This window comes from Stenella coeruleoalba, assembly GCF_951394435.1.
Source record: "Stenella coeruleoalba genome assembly, chromosome: 11".
In the NCBI taxonomy this organism is placed as follows: domain Eukaryota; kingdom Metazoa; phylum Chordata; class Mammalia; order Artiodactyla; family Delphinidae; genus Stenella; species Stenella coeruleoalba.
In genome coordinates, this window is record NC_137157.1 from 75,154,433 (window position 1) to 75,175,144 (window position 20,712).

At 38.9% G+C, this 20,712-nt stretch overlaps 1 pseudogene across 1 annotated transcript in view; it reads left to right on the top strand.

Annotated features, from left to right (window-relative positions):
* The first annotated feature begins 481 nt into the window (after positions 1-481).
* The window catches only part of LOC307194411 (S-phase kinase-associated protein 1-like), a 32,467-nt pseudogene continuing 12,236 nt past the window's right edge, over positions 482-20,712 (top strand). Inside the window, exon 1 of the transcript in view lies at positions 482-603. The product of the transcript in view is annotated as an S-phase kinase-associated protein 1-like (transcript). The remainder of the gene's footprint in view (positions 604-20,712) is intronic.

The following is a 20,712-nucleotide window of genomic DNA, read 5'->3' on the forward strand; positions in this document are numbered from 1 at the left end:
TCCACAGATCGGTTAAATTGAGATTATAAAGGTCTAGCCCCCTTTTTCCTCAGAAAATTTAAATGTGATGACATAAACATGCTCTAAATCGTTATGTAAAATATTAGAAATATTTGAGGTTCATTGAGAAAATATGACAGTTACATATTATTATTGAAAACAGGTATCATTCTATAAAATGACAAGTTATCAAAATTGCGTACTGTCCAGAAACTCTTTAACTTGAGGAGGTGTTTTTCATCAGAAACCTCTTATAGTAATAAAGGTGCTGTACCATTTTGAATACAAAACACCAAAATGGAATTTCTACTTTTACTTTATATGGATGTGATACATTCTTTCTTAAATGTAATGAAAACAAAATATAAAAGCCTAATTTTGCCTTCTAAAGAAATATTACCAATGTAAGTAATTCCACGTTAGTTATCACCATGCTGCTGTTAAAAGGCTGATATATTTAGAGACAGGAATTCAAGGGACAATGCATCTTGAACATGATACCAGCATTTGTCTTTCAGCCCTATTTGAGAATCAGGTGGTAACTTCTAAGGTCTGCATTAAACAGAAAAACTTCACCTTTTGTCAGTTCTGCTTAACAACGAGGTAAGCTCAGAAGGGGCCTCCTAAATGACAAAACAAGTGGGAAATTTTGAGAGAGGCAGAAAGAATCTATTGTGGCTTAAAATACAAAAGAGTACAGAAAGCATCTGAAGGCTCTTAGGTTTCAGGTTAAAAGTGGAATGTAAAAACTTCATTAACGTTTTGATTCCTTTCTTCAGTCTGTTTGTATAACAATGTCCATTCAGATATGAACTCTCTAAACCTACCCACCTGGAATTCTCAAGAACTTCATCTGCTCAAGGATTCATCCAGTGAAATATTCTCTCACTGAAAATGGTACTAAGGAATATTTACTGGGATAGTATGACAGTTATTACATCAGTGTCAACATAAACAAGCCAGTATACCCAAAAAATACTTATCAACTTTCCCTCGGATTATGTTAAGGCTCTGCCATCTTTGAGCATACCTAAACCTTTTCAATACTATTCACCCTTCATTCATTTATTCAACAGATATTTGTTTGGTGCCTGTGATGTGTCAGATACAGTGCTCAGCACTAGGGATATGATGACAAGATGAAGATGACCCAGCTCTTGTGGGGCTTACAAGGGTCTGTGATTTCACTGAGAATCGGCAGTCACCATATAACATTAACTGGTAAAAAGTTTCACATAGTTATCATTTGCCCACTGTGTAAAGTAGAATTTCCTTTTCTTTGTTCTAAAACTATTTCAACGAAAAACTCTCTCTTAAGCCTTTAAAGTGGGCACAGCATTCTTCTTAGTTTATACCTGAAGAACCTGGCAGTACAGCTGCAGAAGCAGATTGTACACTTATGGCCAGACCAAGAAAGCTATAAATCCATATATTTGCTATTTGGCCTAGAGTGCTACAAAAATTTAAAAAAAGAAAATCTACTCTGAAAAGTACTCTGAAAGAAGGACGTGGACCGACAAGGATGGTTCCAGGTGACTCAATATCACCCACAAAAGTGAAGTACAAATATTTTCTCCCATTCCCAAACAAAACAAAAGTTGTCTTTTCATTTTGTTTACAGTTTCCTTTGTTGTGCAAAAGTTCTTAAGTTTAATTAGGTCTCATTTGTTTATTTTTGCATTTATTTCCATTACTCTAGGAGACAGATCAAAAAAATATATATAGCTGTGATTTATGTCAAAGAGTGTTCTGCCTGTGTTTTCCTCTAGGAGTTTTTTTAATAGTATCTGTCTTACATTTATATCTTTAATCCGTTTTGAGTTTATTTTTGTATATGGTGTTAGAGAATGTTCTAGTTTCATTCTTCTATATGTAACTGTCTGGCACCACTTATTGGCAACAAAAAGACAGCCTATGGAACAGGAGAAAATATTTGCAAATGATGCAACCCACAAGAGATTGATTTCCAAAACATATAAACAGCCCATACAGCTCAATATCAAAAAAACACAATCAAAAAAGGGACAGACGACCTAAATAGACATTTCTCCAAATAAGACATACAAATGTCCAACACGCACATGAAAAGATGCTCAACATTGCTAATCATTAGAGAGATGCAAAGCAAAACTACAATGAGGTATCACCTCACACTCGTCAGAATGGCCATCATCAAAAAGTCTTCAAATAATAAATGTTGGAGAGGATGTGGAGGAAAGAGAACCCTCCTACACTGTTGGTGAGAATGTAAATTACTACAGCCACTATGGAGAATAGTAAGGAGGTTTCTCAAAAAACTAAAAATAAAGTTACCATATGATCCAGTAATACCACTCCTAGGCATATATCCAAAAAAGAAGAAAACTCTAATATGAATAGATACATGCTACCCAGCAAGGATCTCATTCAGATTTGATGGAGAAATTAAAACCTTTACAGACAAGCAAAAGCTAGAGAATTCAGTACCACCAAACCAGCTTTACAACAAATGCTAAAGGAACGTCTCTAGGAAGGAAACACAAGAGAAGGAAAAGACCTACAATAACAAACCCAAAACAATTAAAATGGTAATAGGAACATACATATTGATAATTATCTTAAATGTAAATGGATTAAATGTCCCAACCAAAAGACATAGACTGGCTGAATGGATACAAAAACAAGACCCGTATATATGCTGTTTACAAGAGACCCACTTCAGACCTAGGGACACATATAGACTGAAAGTGAGGGAGGGGATGGAAAAAGATATTACATGCAAATGGAAATCAAAAGAAAGCTGGAGTGGCAATTCTCATATCAGAAAAAATAGACTTTAAAATAAACACTGTTACAAGAGACAAAGGACACTACATAATGATCAAGGGATCAATCCAAGAAGTAGATATGACAATGGTAAATATTTATGCACCGAACATAGGAGCGCCTCAATCATAAGGCAAGTACTAACAACCATAAAAGGGGAAATCGATAGTAACAAAATCATATCATGGGACTTTAACACCCCACTTTCACCAATGGACAGATCATCCAAAATGAAAATAAATAAGGAAACAGAAGCTTCAAATGATACATTAAACAAGATGGACTTAACTGATATTTACAGTACATTCCATCCAAAAACAACAGAATACACTTTTTTCTCAAGTGATCATGGAACATTGTCCAGGTTAGATCATATCTTGGGTCAAAAATCAAGCCTTGGTAAATATAAGGAAATTGAAATTATATCAAGTATCTTTTCCGACCACAATGCTATGAGACTAGATATCAATTACAGGAAAAAATCTGTAAAAACTACAAACACATGGAGGCTAAACAATACACTACTTAATAACCAAGACACCACTGAAGAATTCAAAGAGGAAATCAAAAAATACCTAGAAGCAAATGACAATGAAAACACAATGACACAAAAATTATGGAATGCAGCAAAAGCAGTTCTAAGAGGGAAGTTTATAGCAATACAATCGTAACTTAAGAAACAAGAAACATCTCAAATAAACAACCTAACCTTACACCTAAAGCAATTAGAGAAAGAAGAACAAAAAACACAAAGTTAGCAGAAGGAAATAAATCATAAAGATCAGATCAGAAATAAATGAAAAAGAAATGAAGGAAACAATAGCAAACATCAATAAACCTAAAAGCTGGTTATTTGAGAAGATAAGCAAAACTGATAAACCATTAGCCAAATTCATCAAGAAAAAAAGGGAGAAGACTCAAATCAATAGAATTAGAAATGAAAAAGGAGAAGTAACAACTGACACTGCAGAAATACAAAGGATCATGAGAGATTACTACAAGCAACTATATGTCAATAAAATGGACAACCTTGAAGAAATGGACAAACTCTTAGAAATGCACAACGTTCCAAGACTGAACCAGAAAGAAATAGAAAATAAGAACACACCAATCACAAGCACTGAAATTGAAACTGTGATTAAAAATCTTCCAACAAACAAAAGCCCAGGACCAGATGGCTTCACAGGCGAATTCTATCAAACATTTAGTGAAGGGTTTCCCTGGTGGCACAGTGATTGGGAGTCCACCTGCCGATGCACGGGACACGGGTTCGTGCCCCGTCCGGGAGGATCCCACATGCCGCAGAGTGGCTGGGCCCGTGAGCTATGGCCGCTGAGCCTGCGCATCCGGAGCCTGTGCTCCGCAATGGGAGAGGTCACAACAGTGAGAGGCCCGCATACCATAAAACAAAAACATTTAGTGAAGAGCTAACACCTATCCTTCTCAAACTCTTCCAAAATATAGCACAGGGAGGAACACTCCCAAACTTACTCTATGAGGCCATCATCACCCTGGTACCAAAACCAGACAAAGATGTCACAAAGAAAGAAAACTACAGGCCAATATCACTGATGAACATAGATGCAAAAATCCTCAACAAAATACTAGCAAACAGAAACCAACAGCACATTAAAAGGATCATACACCATGATCAAGTGGGGTTTTTCCCAAGAATGCAAGGATTCTTCAATATATGCAAATCAATGTGATACACGATATTAACCAATTGAAGAAATAAATCCATATGATGATCTCAATAGATTCAGAGAAAGCTTTCAACAAAATTCAATACCCATTTATGATAAACACTCTCCAGATGGGCTTCCCTGGTGGCGCAGTGGTTGAGAGTCCACCTGCCGATGCAGGGGACACGGGTTCGTGCCCAGGTCCGGGAAGATCCCACATGCTGCAGAGCAGCTGGGCCTGTGAGCCATGGCTGCTAAGCCTGTGCGTCCGGAGCCTGTGCTCCGCAATGGAAGAGGCCACAACAGTGAGAGGCCCACGTCCTGCAAAAAAAAAAAACAAAAAAAAACAAAAAACCTCCAGAAAGTAGGCATAGAGGGAACTTTCTGAACATAATAAAGGCCATATATGACAAACCCACAGCCAACATCGTCCTCAATGCTGAAAAACTGAAACCATTTCCACTAAGATCAGGAGCAAGACAAGGTTGCCCGCTCTCACCACTATTATTCAACATGGTTTTGGAAGTTTTGGCCACAGGAATCAGAGAAGAAAAAGAAATAAAAGGAATCCAAATCAGAAAAGAAGAAGTAAAGCTGTCACCTTTTGCAGATGACATGATACTATACATACAGAATCCTAAAGATGTGACGAGAAAACTACTAGAGCTCATCAATGAATTTGGTAAAGTAGCAGCATACAAAATTAATGCACAGAAATCTCTGGCATTCCTATACACTAATGATGAAAAATCTGAAAGTGAAATTAAGAAAACACTCCCATTTACCATTGCAAAAAAAGAAAAAAATATCTAGGAATAATCCTACATAAGGAGACGAAAGACCTACATGCAGAAAACTGTAACACACTGATGAAAGAAATTAAAGATGACACAAATATATGGAGTGATATACCATGTTCTTGGATTGGAAGAATCAACATTGTGAAAATGACTATACTACCCAAAGCATACTATAGGTTCCATGCAATCCCTATCAAACTACTAATGGCATTTTTCACAGAACTAGAACAAAAAATTTCTCAATTTCTATGGAAATACAAAAGACCCCGAATAGCCAAAGCAATCTTGAGAAAGAAAAATGGAGCTGGAGGAATCAGGCTCCCTGACTTTAGACTATACTACAAAGCTACAGTAATCAAGACAGTATGGTACTGGCACAAAAACAGAAATATAGATCAGTTGAACAGGATAGAAAGCCCACAGTTAAACCCACACACATATGGTCACCTTATCTTTGATAAAGGAGGCAAGAATATACAGTGGAGAAAAGACAGCCTCTTCAATAAATGGTGCTGGGAAAACTGGACAGCCACATGTAACAGAACGAAATTAGAACACTCCCTAACACCATACACAAAAATAAACTCAAAATGGATTAAGGACCTAAATGTAAGGCCAGACACTATCAAACTCTTAGAGGAAAACATAGACAAAACACTCTATGACATAAATCACATCAAGATCCTTTCTGACCCACCTCCTAGAGAAATGGGAATATAAACAAATGGGACCTAATGAAACTTAAAACCTTTTGCACAGCAAAGGAAACCATAAACAAGACCAAAAGACAACCCTCAGAATGGGAAAAAATATTTGCAAATGAAGTAACTGACAAAGGATTAATCTCCAAAATTTACAAGCAGCTCATGCAGCTCAATATCAAAAAAACAAACAACCCTATCCACAAATGGGCAGAAGACCTAAATAGACATTTCTCCAAAGAAGATATACAGATTGCCAACAAACACATGAAAGAATGCTCAACATCATTAATCATTAGAGAAATGCAAATCAAAACTACAATGAGATATCATCTCACACCGGTCAGAATGGACATCATCAAAAAATCTATAAACAATAAATGCTGGAGAGGGTGTGGAGAAAAGGGAACCTTCTTGCATTGTTGGTGGGAATGTAAATTGATACAGCCACTATGGAGAACAGTATGGAGGTTCCTTAAAAAACTAAAAATAGAACTACCAAAAGACCCAGCAATCCCATTACTGGGCATATACCCTGAGAAAACCATGGTTCAAAGAGTCATGTACCAAAATGTTCATTGCAGCTCTATTTACAATACAGGACATGGAAGCAAACTAAATGTCCATCAACAGATGAATGAATAAAGAAGATGTGGCACATATATACAATGGAATATTACTCAGCCATAAAAGGAAACGAAATTGTGTGAATTGTAGTGAGGTGGATGGACCTCAAGTCTGTCATACATAGTGAAGTAAGTCGGAAAGAGAAAAACAAATACCATATGCTAACACATATATATGGAATCTAAAAAAAAAAACAAAAAAAATGGTCATGAAGAACCTAAGGGCAAGACGGGAATAAAGACGCAGACCTACTAGAGAATGGACTTGAGGATACAGGGAGAGGGAGGGGGAATGGTAAGCTGGGACAAAGTGAGAGAGTGGCATGGACATATATACACTACCAAACGTAAAATAGATAGCTACTGGGAAGCAGCCGCATAGCACAGAGAGATCAGCTCAGTGCTGTGTGACCACCTAGAGGGGTAGGATAGGGAGGGTGGGAGTGAGGGAGGAAGATGCAAGAGGGAAGAGATATGGGGACATATGTATATGTATAACTGATTCACTTTGTTGTAAAGCACAAACTAACACACCATTTTAAATCAATTATACTCTAATAAAGATGTTTTAAAAAAGGGGAGAGATACAGGCACCCCAGTGTTCATAGCAGCACTATTTACAATAGCCAAGACATGGAAGCAACATAAATGTCCATGGACAGATGAATGGATAAAAAAAGACGTGGTTTATATATACAATGGAATATTAGTCAGCCATAAAAAGAATGAAGTAATGTCATTTGTAGCAATGTGGGTGGACCTAGAGAATATCATACTAAGTGAAATACATCAGAGAAAGATAAATATCATATGCTATCACTTATAAGTGGAATCTAAAAAAATTATACAAAGGAACTTACAAAACATAAATAGACTCACAGACATAGAAAACAAACTTATGGATTCCAAAGGGGAAACGGGGAGCAGATAAAATAGGAGTTTGAGATTAACAGGTACACACTACTATAGTAAAATTGATAAGCAACGTGGACCTACTGTATAGCACAGGGAACTATATTTAATATCTTGTAATAAGCTATAATAGAAAGGAATCTGAAAAAGAATATGTATATTCTTTTTCATATATATGAAAAATTATATATATATATATATATACAACTTTGCTGTACACCTGAAACTAACAGAATATTGTCAATCAACTTTACTTCAATTTTTTAAAATATATATTTATTTATTTATTTGGTTGTACCAGGTCTTAGTTTTGCAGCAGGCAGACCCCTTAGTTGTGGCTCAAGGGCTCCTTACTTGTGGCATGTGAAATCTTTGTTGTGGCAAGCATATGGGATCTAGTTACCTGACCAGCAATCGAACCCAGGCCCCCTGCATTGGGAGTGCAGAGTCTTAACCACTGGGCCACCAGGGAGGTCCCAACTTTACTTCAATATTTTTTTAAAAAAGTGCAGTACAAACAAATACTTGTAGAGACCTTAGGTCAAAGCATTAATCGACACTGAACCCCAATTTTCAACACAGGTATTCATCCCAAGTTCATTCATAGTTCCTTACCTATCCACAGACATATATCCTACCAATACAACCTTCCCACACAGATGGTTCATGGTGAATATAGCTTATTCCAAAGGGTTTACTCTATAGTTTTTTGAAGAAGGCAGCAACTTCAGTTATGCCAAAGCAATACCCCTGAGATCACAGCAATAATAACTCTCATGTTGGGAGTTCACAGTGTGTGCCAAGCACTGTGCTACATCTTTCATTATATTATCTCTGCAAGGCACCCCTTTTTTTTTTTTTAACATCTTTATTGGAGTATAATTGCTTTACAAGGTGTGTTAGTTTCTGCCTTATAACAAAGTGAATCAGCTCTACATATACATATATCCCCATATCTCTTCCCTCTTGCTTCTCCCTCCCTCTGATCCTCCCTATCCAAGCCTTCTAGGTGGTCAAAAAGCACCGAGCTGATCTCCCTGTGCTATGCGGCTGCTTCCCACTAGCTATCGGTTTTACATTTGGTAGTGTAAATATGTCCATGCCATTGGATTCTTCCAATCCAATAACATGGTATATCTCTCCACCTATTTGTATCATCTTTAATTTCTTTCATCAGTGTCTTATAGTTTTCTGCATACAGGTCTTTTGTAGCCTTAGGTAGGTTTATTACTAGGTATTTTATTCTTTTTGTTGCAATGGTAAATGGAAGTGTTTTCTTAATTTCACTTTCAGATTTTTCATCATTAGTGTATAGGAATGCAAGTGCATTAATTTTGTATCCTGCTACTTTACCAAATTCATTGATTAGCTCTAGTAGTTTTCTGGTGATATCTTTAGGATTCTACATGTATAGTATCATGTCATCTGCAAACAGTGACAGCTTTTAGTCTTCTTTTCCAATTTGGATTCCTTTTGTTTCTTTTTCTTCTCTGATTGCTGTGGCTAAAACTTCCAAAACAATGTTGAATAATAGTGCTGAGAGTGGGCAACCTTGTCTTGTTCCTGATCATAGTGGAAATGGCTTCAGTTTTTCAGCATTGAGGATGATGTTGGCTGTGGGTTTTTCATATATGGCCTTTATTATGTTGAGGTAAGTTCCCTCTATACCCATTTTCTGGAGGGTTTTTATCATAAATGGGTGTAGAATTTTGTTGAAAGCTTTTTCTGTATCTATTGAGATGACCATATGGTTTTTCTCCTTCAATTTGTTAACATGGTTTATCACATTGATTGATTTGCATATATTGAAGAATCCTTGCATTCCTGGGATAAACCCACTTGATTATGGTGTATGATCCTTTTAATGTGCTGTTGGATTCTGTTTCCTAGTGTTTTGTTGAGGATTTTTGCATCTGTGTTCATCAGTAATATTGGCCTGTAGTTTTCTTTCTTTGTGACATCTTTGGTTTTACTATCAGGTTGAAGGCGGTCTCATAGAATGAGTTTGGGAGTGTTTCTCTCTCTGCTATATTTTGGAAGAGTTTGAGAAGGATAGGTGTTAGCTCTTCTCTAAATGTTTGATAGAATTTGCCTGTGAACCATCTGGTCCTGAGCTTTTGTTTGCTGGAAGATTTTTAATCACAGTTTTAATTTCAGTGCTTGTGATTGGTCTGTTTATATTTTCCCTTTTTTCCTGTTTCAGTCTCAGAAGGTTGTGCTTTTCTAAGAATTTTTCCATTTCTTCAAGGTTGTCCATTTTATTGGCATATAGTTGCTTGTAGTAATCTCTCATGATCCTTTGTATTTCTGCAGTGTCAGTTGTTACTTCTCCTTTTTCATTTCTAATTCTACTGATTTGGGTCTTCTCCCTTTTTTTCTTGATGAATCTGGCTAATGGTTTATCAATTTTGTTTATCTTCTCAAAGAACCAGCTTTTAGTTTTATTCATCTTTACTATCATTTCCTTCATTTCTTTTTCATTTGTTTCTGATCTGATCTTTATGATTTCTTTCCTTCTGCAATCTTTGGGTTTCTTTTGTTCTTTCTCTAATTGCTGTAGGTGTACGGTTTGGTTGTTTATTTGAGATGTTTCTTGTTTCTTAAGGTACGATTGTATTGCTATAAACTTCCCTCTTAGAACTGCTTTTGCTGCATTCCATAATTTTCGTGTCATTGTGTTTTCATTGTCATTTGCTTCTAGGTATTTTTTGATTTCCTCTTTGATTTTTCCAGTGATCTTGGTTATTAAGTAGTGTATTGTTTAGCCTCCATGTGTTTGTATTTTTACAGATTTTTTCCTGAAATTGATATCTAGTCTCATAGCATTGTGGCCAGAAAACATAGTTGATAATGATTTCAATTTTCTTGAATTAACCAACACTTGATTTGTGACCCAAGATATGATCTAGTCTGGAGAATGTTCCATGAGCACTTGAGAAGAAAGTGTATTCTGTTGTTTTTGGATGGAATATTCTATAAATATCAATTAAGTTCATCTTGTCTAATGTGTCATTTAAAGCTTGTGTTTCCTTATTTATTTTCATTTTGGATGATCTGACCATTGGCGAAAGTGGGGTGTTAAAGTCCCCTACTATTATTGTGTTACTGTCGATTTCCTCTTTTATGGCTGTTAGCATTTGCCTTATGTTTTGAGGTGCTCCTATGTTGGGTGCATAAATATTTACGATTGTTATATCTTCTTCTTGGATCGATCCCTTGATCATTATGTAGTGTCCTTCTTTATCTATTGTAATAGTCTTTGTTTTAAAGTCTATTTTGTCTGATATGAGAATTGCCACTCCAGCTTTCTTTTGATTTCCATTTGCATGGAATATCTTTTTCCATCCCCTCACTTTTAGTTGTATGTGTCCCTAGGTCTGAAGTGGGTCTCTTGTAGACAGCATATATATGGGTCTTGTTTTTGTATCCATTCAGCCAGTCTATGTCTTTTGGTTGGGTCATTTAATCCATTTACATTTAAGATAATTATCAATATGTATGTTCTTATTACCATTTTCTTAATTGTTTTGGGTTTGTTATTGTAGGTCTTTTCATTCTCTTGTGTTTCCTGCCTAGAGAAGTTCCTTTAGCATTTGTTGTAAAGCTGGTTTTGTGGTGCTGAATTCTCTTACCTTTTGAAATTAAAGGTTTTAATTTCTCTGTCAAATCTGAATGAGATCCTTGCTAGGTAGAATAATCTTGGTTGTACGTTTTTCCCTTTCATCACTTTAAATATGTCCTGTCACTCCCTTCTGGCTTGCAGAATTTCTGCTGAAAGATCAGCTCTTAACCTTTTGGGGATTCCTTTGTATATTATTTGCTTTGTTTCCCTTGATGCTTTTAATATTTTTTCTTTGTATTTAATTTTTGATAGTTTGATTAATATGTGTCTTGGCATGTTTCTCCTGGGACTTATCCTGTATGGGATTCTCTGCCCTTCCTGGACTTGATTAACTATTTCGTTTCCCATATTAGGGAAGTTTTCAACTATAAACTCTTCAAATATTTTCTCAGTCCCTTTCTTTTTCTCTTCTTCTTCTGGGACCACTATAATTTGAATGTTGGTGCAGTTAATGTTGTCCCAGAGGTCTCTGACACTGTCCTCAATTCTTTTCATTATTTTTTCCCTTTATTCTGCTCTGCAGTAGCTATTTCCACTCTTTTATCTTCCAGGTCACTTATCCATTCTTCTGCATCAGTTATTCTGCTATTGATTCCTTCTAGAGAATTTTTAATTTCATTTATTCTGTGGTTCATCATTGTTTTTTTTGCTCTTTTGTTCTTCTAGGTCCTTGTTAAACGTTTCTTGTATTTTCTCCATTCTATTTCCAAGATTTTGGGTTATTATTCTGAATTCTTTTTCAGGTAGACTGCCTATTTCCTCTTCATTTGTTAGGTATGGTGGGTGTTTACCTTGTTCCTTCATCTGCTGTGTGTTTTTCTGTCTTGTCATTTTGCTTAACTTAGTGTTTTGGGGGTCTCCTTTTCACATGCTGCAGGTTCGTAGTTTCTGTTCTTTTTGGTATCTGCCCCCAGTGGCTAAGGTTGGTTAAGTGGGTTGTGTAAGCTTCCTGGTGGAGAGGACTAGTGCCTGTGTTCTGGTGGATGAGGCTGGATCCTGTCTTTCTGGTGGGCAGGTCCGCAGCTGGTGGAGTACTTTGGGGTGTCTGTGACATTATATGATTTTAGGCAGCCTCTCTGCTAATGGGTGGGGTTGTATGCCTGTCTTGTTAGTTGTTTGGCATAGGTTGTCCTGCACTGTAGCTTGCTGGTCATTGAGTGGAGCTTGGTCTTGTCGTTGAGATGGTAATCTCGGGGAGATTTTTGCCATTTGATATTACGTAGAGCTGGGCGGTCTCTTGTGGACCAATGTCCTGAACTCGGCTTTCCTGCCTCAGAGGCACAAGCCTGACACCTGGCCAGAGCACCAAGACCCTGTCATCCACACGGGTCAGAATAAAAGGGAGAAAAAAAGAAAGAAAGAAAAAGAAAATAAAGTTATTAAAATAAAAAATAATTATTAAAAATAAAAAAGTAATTTAAAAAAAGAAAGGAAGAAAGAAGAAAGCAAACAAACCAAAAAAACAAATCCACCAATGATAAGTGCTAAAAACTAAACTAAAAAAAAAAAAAGAGATAGAACCCTAGGACAAGTGGTAAAAGCAAAGCTATACAGACAAAATCACACACAGAAGCATACACATACACACTGACAAAAAGAGAAAAAGGGGGAATATATATATATAGATAGATATAGATATATATATATATATCATTGCTCCCAAAGTCCACCGCCTCAATTTGGGATGATTCGTTGTCTGTTCAGGTATTCCACAGATGCAGTGTACATCTAATTGATTGTGGAGATTTAATCCGCTGCCCCTGGGGCTGCTGGGAGAGATTTCCCTTTCTCTTCTTTGTTCACACAGCTCCTGCAGTTCAGCTATGGTTTTCGCCCCGCCCCTGCATTTAGGTCACCTGAGGGCGTCTTTTCCCGCTCAGACAGGATGGTGTTAAAGTAGCAGCTGATTCAGGGGCTCTGGCTCACTCAGGCCGGCGGTAGGGAGGGGGGTACAGATGCGGAGCGAGCCTGCGGCGGCAGAGGCAAGCAGAACGTTGCAGCAGCCTGAGGCGCGCCGTGCATTCTCCTGGGGAAGTTGTCCCTGGATCATGGGACCCTGGCAGTGGCGGACTGCACAGGCTCCCGGGAGGGGAGGTGTGGAGAGTGACCTGTGCTCGCACACAGGCTTCTTGGTGGCGGCAGCAGCAGCCTTAGCATCTCATGCCCGTCCCTGGGGTCCGCGCTGATAGCCGCGGCTCACGCCCATCTCTGGAGCTAGTTTAGGCGGTGTTCTGAATCTCCTCTCCCTGCGCACCATGAAACAAAGAGGCAAGAAAAAGTCTCTTGCCTCTTTGGCAGTTCCAGACCTTTTCCCAGACACACTCCCAGCTAGCCGTGGTGCACTAACCCCCTTCAGGCTGTGTTCACGCCACCAACACCAGTCCTCCTCCTGGGATCCGACCGAAGCCCGAGCCTCAGCTCCGAGCCCCCGCCCGCCCCGGCGCATGAGCAGACAAGCCTCTCAGGCTGGTGAGTGCTGGTCGGCACCGATCCTCTGTGCGGGAATCTGTCCACTTTTCCCTCCGCACCCCTGTTGCTGCGCTCTCCTACGTGGCTCTGAAGCTTCCCCCTTCCGCCACCCGCAGTCTCTGCCCGCGAAGGGGCTTCCTAGTGTGGGGAACCTTTCCTCCTTCACAGCTCCCTCCCACTGGTGCAGGTCCCGTCCCTATTCTTCTGTCTCTGTTTTTCTTTTTCTTTTTTTTTTCTTTCTCCCTACCCAGGTACGTGGGGAGTTTCTTGCCTTTGGGAGGTCTGAGGTCTTCTGCCTGCGTTCAGTAGGTGTTCTGTAGGAGTTGTTCCACATGTAGATGTCAAGGCACCTCTTAAATTTCCATTTTCCACATGAAGTAGTTGAGGCTTCCTGAGGCAAGATGTCCGCAGCAATAAAGCCAGTAAATGACAGAGCCAGAATTCAAAACCTCAGATTCTCAGACTCCAAATGCCATATTCTTTTCCCTAGACATGTTCTTTAAAAGAAAATCCAAGAGGATGGCTAGAGATTTGCTCCCTGGTGTCTTCAGAGGCTCTCAAGACAGCTCCGCAGGAGACGCTAGGAATCTTCAGTTCTCATCACCTTTGACCGAGGTCTCCCTTCATTGTGAACTAATTAGCTCTTTGGTTCCATTACCTTGCCTCTCTCAGTCTCCATAGAGGAAAATGGCATTTTAAAAATGTGATGGAAAGCCATTTCCGCCAGCTGTGGTCACAGGGCTAATTATTATCTCTGTGTTGGATGAGGCAAGTCTTTTGGAATATTTGGTGTATCTGTGATGACAAAAAGCCCAGCAACCACTTGAGGGAGGGTCAGTGTCTTCACTCAAGCAAGGAAAGTGTCTTTTCAATAATACCCCCTAATCATTGTCACCTGTCTCCGCTGAGACCTGGTGCGGCAGGGATGGGTGGAAGAGGCACAGATTCAGAGTTACCCCAATTTTTTGTGTTTGAGAGTCATGCCCAGGAATGAGAAGTCAGAAAAGGAGAAGGCTGTACATCTTCCTTTTTTCTCTTTTTACCTGTATGACATATGGTAAATTACCTATCTTTACAGAGTCTCAGTATCTTGGTAAACTAGAAATTCATAGCATGCAGTAAGCACTGAAACATGCATTTTTTTTAATCGAGGTGAAATTCTGACAACATACAATTAACCTTTTTAAAGTGCACGATTCAGTGGCATCAAATGTATTCACAATGCTGTGTAATCATCACCTCTCTCTAGCTTCAAAACATTTTCATCACCTCAGAAGAACATGGGTATCCATTAGCTCCCCAGTCACCCCTCCTTTACCCCCTGACCAACACTAATCTACTTTTTGTCCCTATGGATTTGCTTATTGTGGGTATTTCATATAAAAAGAATCATACAGGGACTTCCCTGGTGGGCCAGTGGTTAAGACTCTGCACTTGCACTGCAGGGGGGCACGGGTTCAATCCCTCTTTAGGGAACTAAGATCCCACAAGCCACATAGTGTGGCCCAAAAATAAATAAATAAATGATAAATAAAAAATAAAAAGAATCATGCAATATGTGACATTTCCATATGGTTTCTTTTACCTACAGTAATGATTTTGAGGTTCATCCATCTTGTAGCATGTAGCAGTTTTTCAACCCTTTTTACAATTGAATAAAATTCCACTGTATGGATTTACCACACTCTGTTTATCCACTCATCAGTTGATGGACATTTGGGTTGTTTCCACGCTTTGGCTACTGTGAATAGTGCTGCTGTGAGCATTCATGATCAAATATTTACATTTTAATGATGATTATGATGAATACTATTATTAATCATGTATATTAATTATATAATTAAGTAAGTACTATTTATTTAATCCTACTAAGTTATATTTTTAAATATAGTTGACCCTTGAACAACACGGGCAAACTGTGAAGGCCCACTTGTACACGGATTATTTTCAATAGTAATACTACAGTGCTACACGATCCACATTTGGTTGAAACTGAGAATTCAGATCCTCAGATTAGGAGGAACGACTGATATGGAAGGCAGACTCTAGGTTATATCTGGATTTTCAACTGTGTCGGGGTCAGTGCCCCAACCTCTGCATTGTTCAAGGGTGAACTGTACTGTTATTAACTCTTTATATTAACACTAATTATCATAATATAAATATATGTTAATAGAATAATATTAATATTATTTATACTAATAAACATGTGATTTGCCCACAGAGCCAGTCAGACCCAGGCACAAGAAGAATGCTCACTCCTTGATTTTTCTCTATTAAAAAAGGAAAAGAGGGGCTTCCCTGGTGGCGCAGTGGTGGGGAGTCCGCCTGCCAATGCAGGGGACGTGGGTTTGTGCCCCGGTCCGGGAAGATCCCGCATGCCGCGGAGCGGCTGGGCCCGTGAGCAGTGGCTGCTGAGCCTGCACGTCCAGAGCCTGTGCTCCGCAACGGGAGAGGCCACAACAGTGAGAGGCACCGCCAAAAAAAAAAAAAAAAAAGAAAGAAAAGAAAAAAGAAAAAAAGATGGGAATTCCCTGGTGGTCTAGTGGTTAGGATTTGGCCTTTCACTTCTGTGGCCCAAGTTCAATCCCTGGTGGGAGAACTGAGATCCTGCGAGCCACGTGGTATGGCCAAAGAAAAGAAAAAAGAAAATTCAAGAGTACTGCACAAATTTTTCTGTTTATTCTATGATATTTTGCATCTGGTTTCTCCAAGTTTCATCTGGTCTTCAAGAAATGACATACCACTGCTATCTCAGAGTTAAATAATCCATTTAGCTATCTCTTTGTTGAAAAGACTTCCTTAAACTCTGCAAATAATAAGCTTGGTTATATTGTCAGTCATTCTGATATGAAACTTCTCTTAATTTATCTTAATAACCTCTATCATATACAGAAATTTTCTCTCTCACTCTATTAGACCCAGACTTTCTCAACCTACATTCCAGTCTGGTATTAGCATAAATGGAACTAACTTGTTATTATAACTGTTAACAATTTCATTATGACTAGCTAATATAATAGTAGCCACCACCTTCAGTCCTATAACTACAGCCATATTAATTTCTCCAAACCTTCCATGCATGTCCTTTCATAATTTTATTTCTTTGCTCATGCAGTGCCACTCACCTGAAATACCTTTTCCTCCATTTCTTCACCTGACAAACTTCCTTTCATCCTTTAGGATGCAACTGAAAGAAATTTTTGTGATGCTATCCCAGATACCTCAAGCTGAGTTCCTTGCTTAAATTGTTGTATTAAGGTTCTATTGTCCTACTGGGGAAGAGATCAAGATGATGGAGTAGGAGGAGGTGGAAATCACCTTACCCCATGAACACATCAAAAGTACATCTAGGGCTTCCTTGGTGGTGCAGTGGTTGAGAGTCCGCCTGCCGTTGCAGGGGACATGGGTTTGTGCCCCGGTCCAGGAGGATCCCACATGCCGCGGAGCAGCTGGGCCCGTGAGCCATGGCCATTGAGCCTGCGCATCCGGAGCCTGTGCTCCGCAACGGGACAGGCCACAAAAGTGAGAGGTCGGCATAACGCAAAAAAAAAAAAAAAAAAAAAAAAAAGTACATCTACATGTGGAACAATTCTCACTGAAAACTAACTGGAGACTGGCAGAAAGACTCCTGTACAACCAAGGCTGTAAGAAAGTTCCACACAGAATCAGGTAGTAAGGGAAGAGAAATAATCAGGTTGGGACCTGTGCCCCTGGAAGGAGACTCAGAAGAGGAGGGGGATTGCACAGGAAGAGATCCTCCCTGGGCAGTGAGTGGTTCAAGCCACATACTGGGCACCCCAGCCCTGGGATCTGACATGAGGAACACAAGTCTCCTTGGCTGGTTGGAGGGCCATTGAGACTAACAGGAAGGCTGTGGGAAGCCTGGACTCTGCTCTTGAGGAACACACACATGCTTGCGTAATCCCAAAACAGGGCATAGAGGGCAGATTGAAAGTGCACAAGATGCTAACCAGTTTCCTGCAACCATGCCAGCACGTGCCACAGCCCAAGGCAAGTGCCTGCTCCAGCCCCACTTGCTTCATGACACAGCTGCACACTGGGGTAAGGGCTGCTGAGACTGAGAGGAGAGCTCAGCTGTGAGGGACAAAGGTGGCTCAGACCCAGAGCAGCATCTGACCAAGGCAGGGGCAGCCATTACTGGTGATTATGCAGGCAGAACCCCAGAAGAGGTCCAGGTTTCTGACTGTTGCTGGGACTGCCACAGCCCACTCCAAGACCTACCTGAGCACATGAACCAGCCACTCTTGCTCCAGCTCTGCTCCCCTCTGGGGCAAGGGTGCTTCTGTGGGATGGGGAAAGGAGCACACATTTAAAAGGAATAGAGCCAGCTGGGAAATGACCCTCAGGGCTTCTGCTTCAGAAACTTGGGACATGACCCCACTCCCAATAGGGTGGTGCTGGCCACTGAGAAGAGGAAAAGCCCCAGGTCACACGTGGCTCTGGCCCTGCCCCTCCATCTCCAGCCCCACATCCTACCAAGGTGATAGCTGCCAACACACCCTGGGGAAAGATGTGGCCTGTGCTCATTTCAGATCTAATTCTCCCACCAAAGCCACTGGGAGTGTGCAGACAGCATAGGGGCACTCCCATATAAAGACAGCCCTTCAAAACAGCAACAGGTAACTGTTTCACCTACTTTCATAGAGACAGAGAAAGTTAAGCAAAAGGAGCAGACAGAGGAATTTGTTTCAATAAAAATAACAAAAGAAATCCCCCCCCAAAAAACAATTAATGAAACAGAAATAAATAATTTACCAGAAAAAGAGTTCAGAACATTAGTAATAAGAATGCTAACTAAATTATGGAGAGGAATAGATGAACACATGGAGAAATTTAACAAAGAACTAGAAAATATAAAAAAGAACCAGTCAGAATGGAAGAATACAATAACTGAAATGAAAAACACACTAGAAGGAAGTAACAGCACACTAGGAGATACAAAAGAACACATAAGTAATCTGAAAGATAGAATAATGGAAATTACCCAATCAGAACAGAAAAAAGAAAAAAAGAAAATAGTTTAAGGGACCTCTGAGACAACATCAAGTGTACCAGCATTCACATTATCAGGGTACCAGAAGAAGAAGAGAGAGAGAAGGGGCTCAAAATGTATTTGATGAAATTATGGCTGGAAACATCCCTAACATGAAGAAGAAAACAGATATTCAAGTACAGAAAACACAGAGAGTCCCAAATAAGATGAGTCCAAACAGACCCACACCAAGACATATCACACTTAAAACGGCAAAAGTTAGTTAAAGAGAGCATTCTAAAGGCAGTAAGAGAAAAACAAAGAGTCATAAATAAGAGAATGCCCATAAGGTTGTAAGCTGATTTTTATGCAGAAAATTTGCAGACCAGAAGGGAGTGACATGATATATTCAAAGTGCTTAAAGCAAAAAACCTACAGCCTAGGAACTCTAAACAGCAAGATTATCATTTAGAATTGAAGGAGAGGTAAAGAACTTCTCAGACAAGCAAAAATTAAAGGGTTCATCAATACTAAACCTACTCTAAAAGAAATGGTAAAGGGTCTTCTCTAAGTAGAAATGAAAATGTTATAATAAGAAGTAAGTATCTATAGGAAAGGAAAAATCTACTGGTAAAAGTGAAAATATATAAAAAGGCTAAGAATCAACCTCTTAAGCTAGTACAAAGATTAAAAGAAAAAAAACTAAAATCAACTATAACTACAATAATTAGTATAGGAATAAACATGAAGATGTAAAATGTGACATCAAAAACATAAAATGTGGGGGGAGGGAACTTAAAAGTGGAGATCTTTTAGAATGTGTTTAAACTTAAATGACTATCAGTTTAAAACAAGTAGATATCGTTATTGGTCAAAATATATGAACCCCATGATAACCACAAATCAAAAACCTATAATAAGGGCTTCCCTGGTGGTGCAGTGGTTAAGAATCTGCCTGCCAATGCAGGGGACACTGGTTCGAGCCCTGGTCCAGGAAGATCTCACATGCCACAGAGCAACTAAGTCTGTATGCTACAACTACTGAGCCTGTGCTCTAGAGCCCACGAGCCACAACTACTGAGCCCATGTGCCACAACTACTGAAGCCCATGTGCCTACAGCCTGTGCTCTGCAAGAAGAGAAACCACCACAATGAGAAGCCTGTGCACCACAATGAAGAGTAGCCCCTACTCACCACAACTAGATAAAGCCTGCTCACAGCAATGAAGACCCAATGCAGCCAAAAAATAAATAAATAAAATAAATTTATTTTTTAAAAAATTATAATAAATACACAAAAACTAGAGAGAAACAAACACAAGTACACCACTAAAGAAAAACATCAAACCATAAGGGAAGAAACTAAAACAAGAATAGAAAGAGAAGAACTACAAAAACAACCAGAAAACAAGTAATAAAATTGCAATAAGTACACATCTATCAATAATCACTTAGATGTCAATGGACTAACTACTCCAATTGAAACACAGAGTGGCTGATTTGATTTAAAAAAAAAGAAAACCAAGACTCACCTATATGCTGCTTACAAGAGACACTTCAGAGCTAAAAAGATACAGAGACTGAAAGTGAAGGTATGGAAAAAGATATTTCATGCAAATGGAAATGACAAGAAAGCAGAGGTAGCAATACTCATATCAGACCACAGACTTTAAAACAAAGTCTATAGCAAAAATAAAAAGAAGGGTATTATATAATGATAAAGGGATCAATACAAGAAGAGAATATAACACTCATTAACATCTATGCACCTAATACAGGATCATCTAAATATAGAAAGCAAATATTAACAGACATAAAGGGAAAATTTGACAATAATACAATAATAGTAAGGGACTTGAACACCCCAATTACATCAGTGGACAGAAAATCCAGACAGAAAATCAATAAGAAAAAAGTGGTCTTAAATGACACATTAAACCAGTTGGACTTAATAGATATTCCATCCAAAAACAGCAGAATACACATTCTTTTCAAGTACACAGGATAAATCTCATGCTAGGCCACAAAACAAATCTCAACAAATTTAAGAGGATAGAAATTATATCAAGCATTTTGTTTTGAACCACAATGGTATAA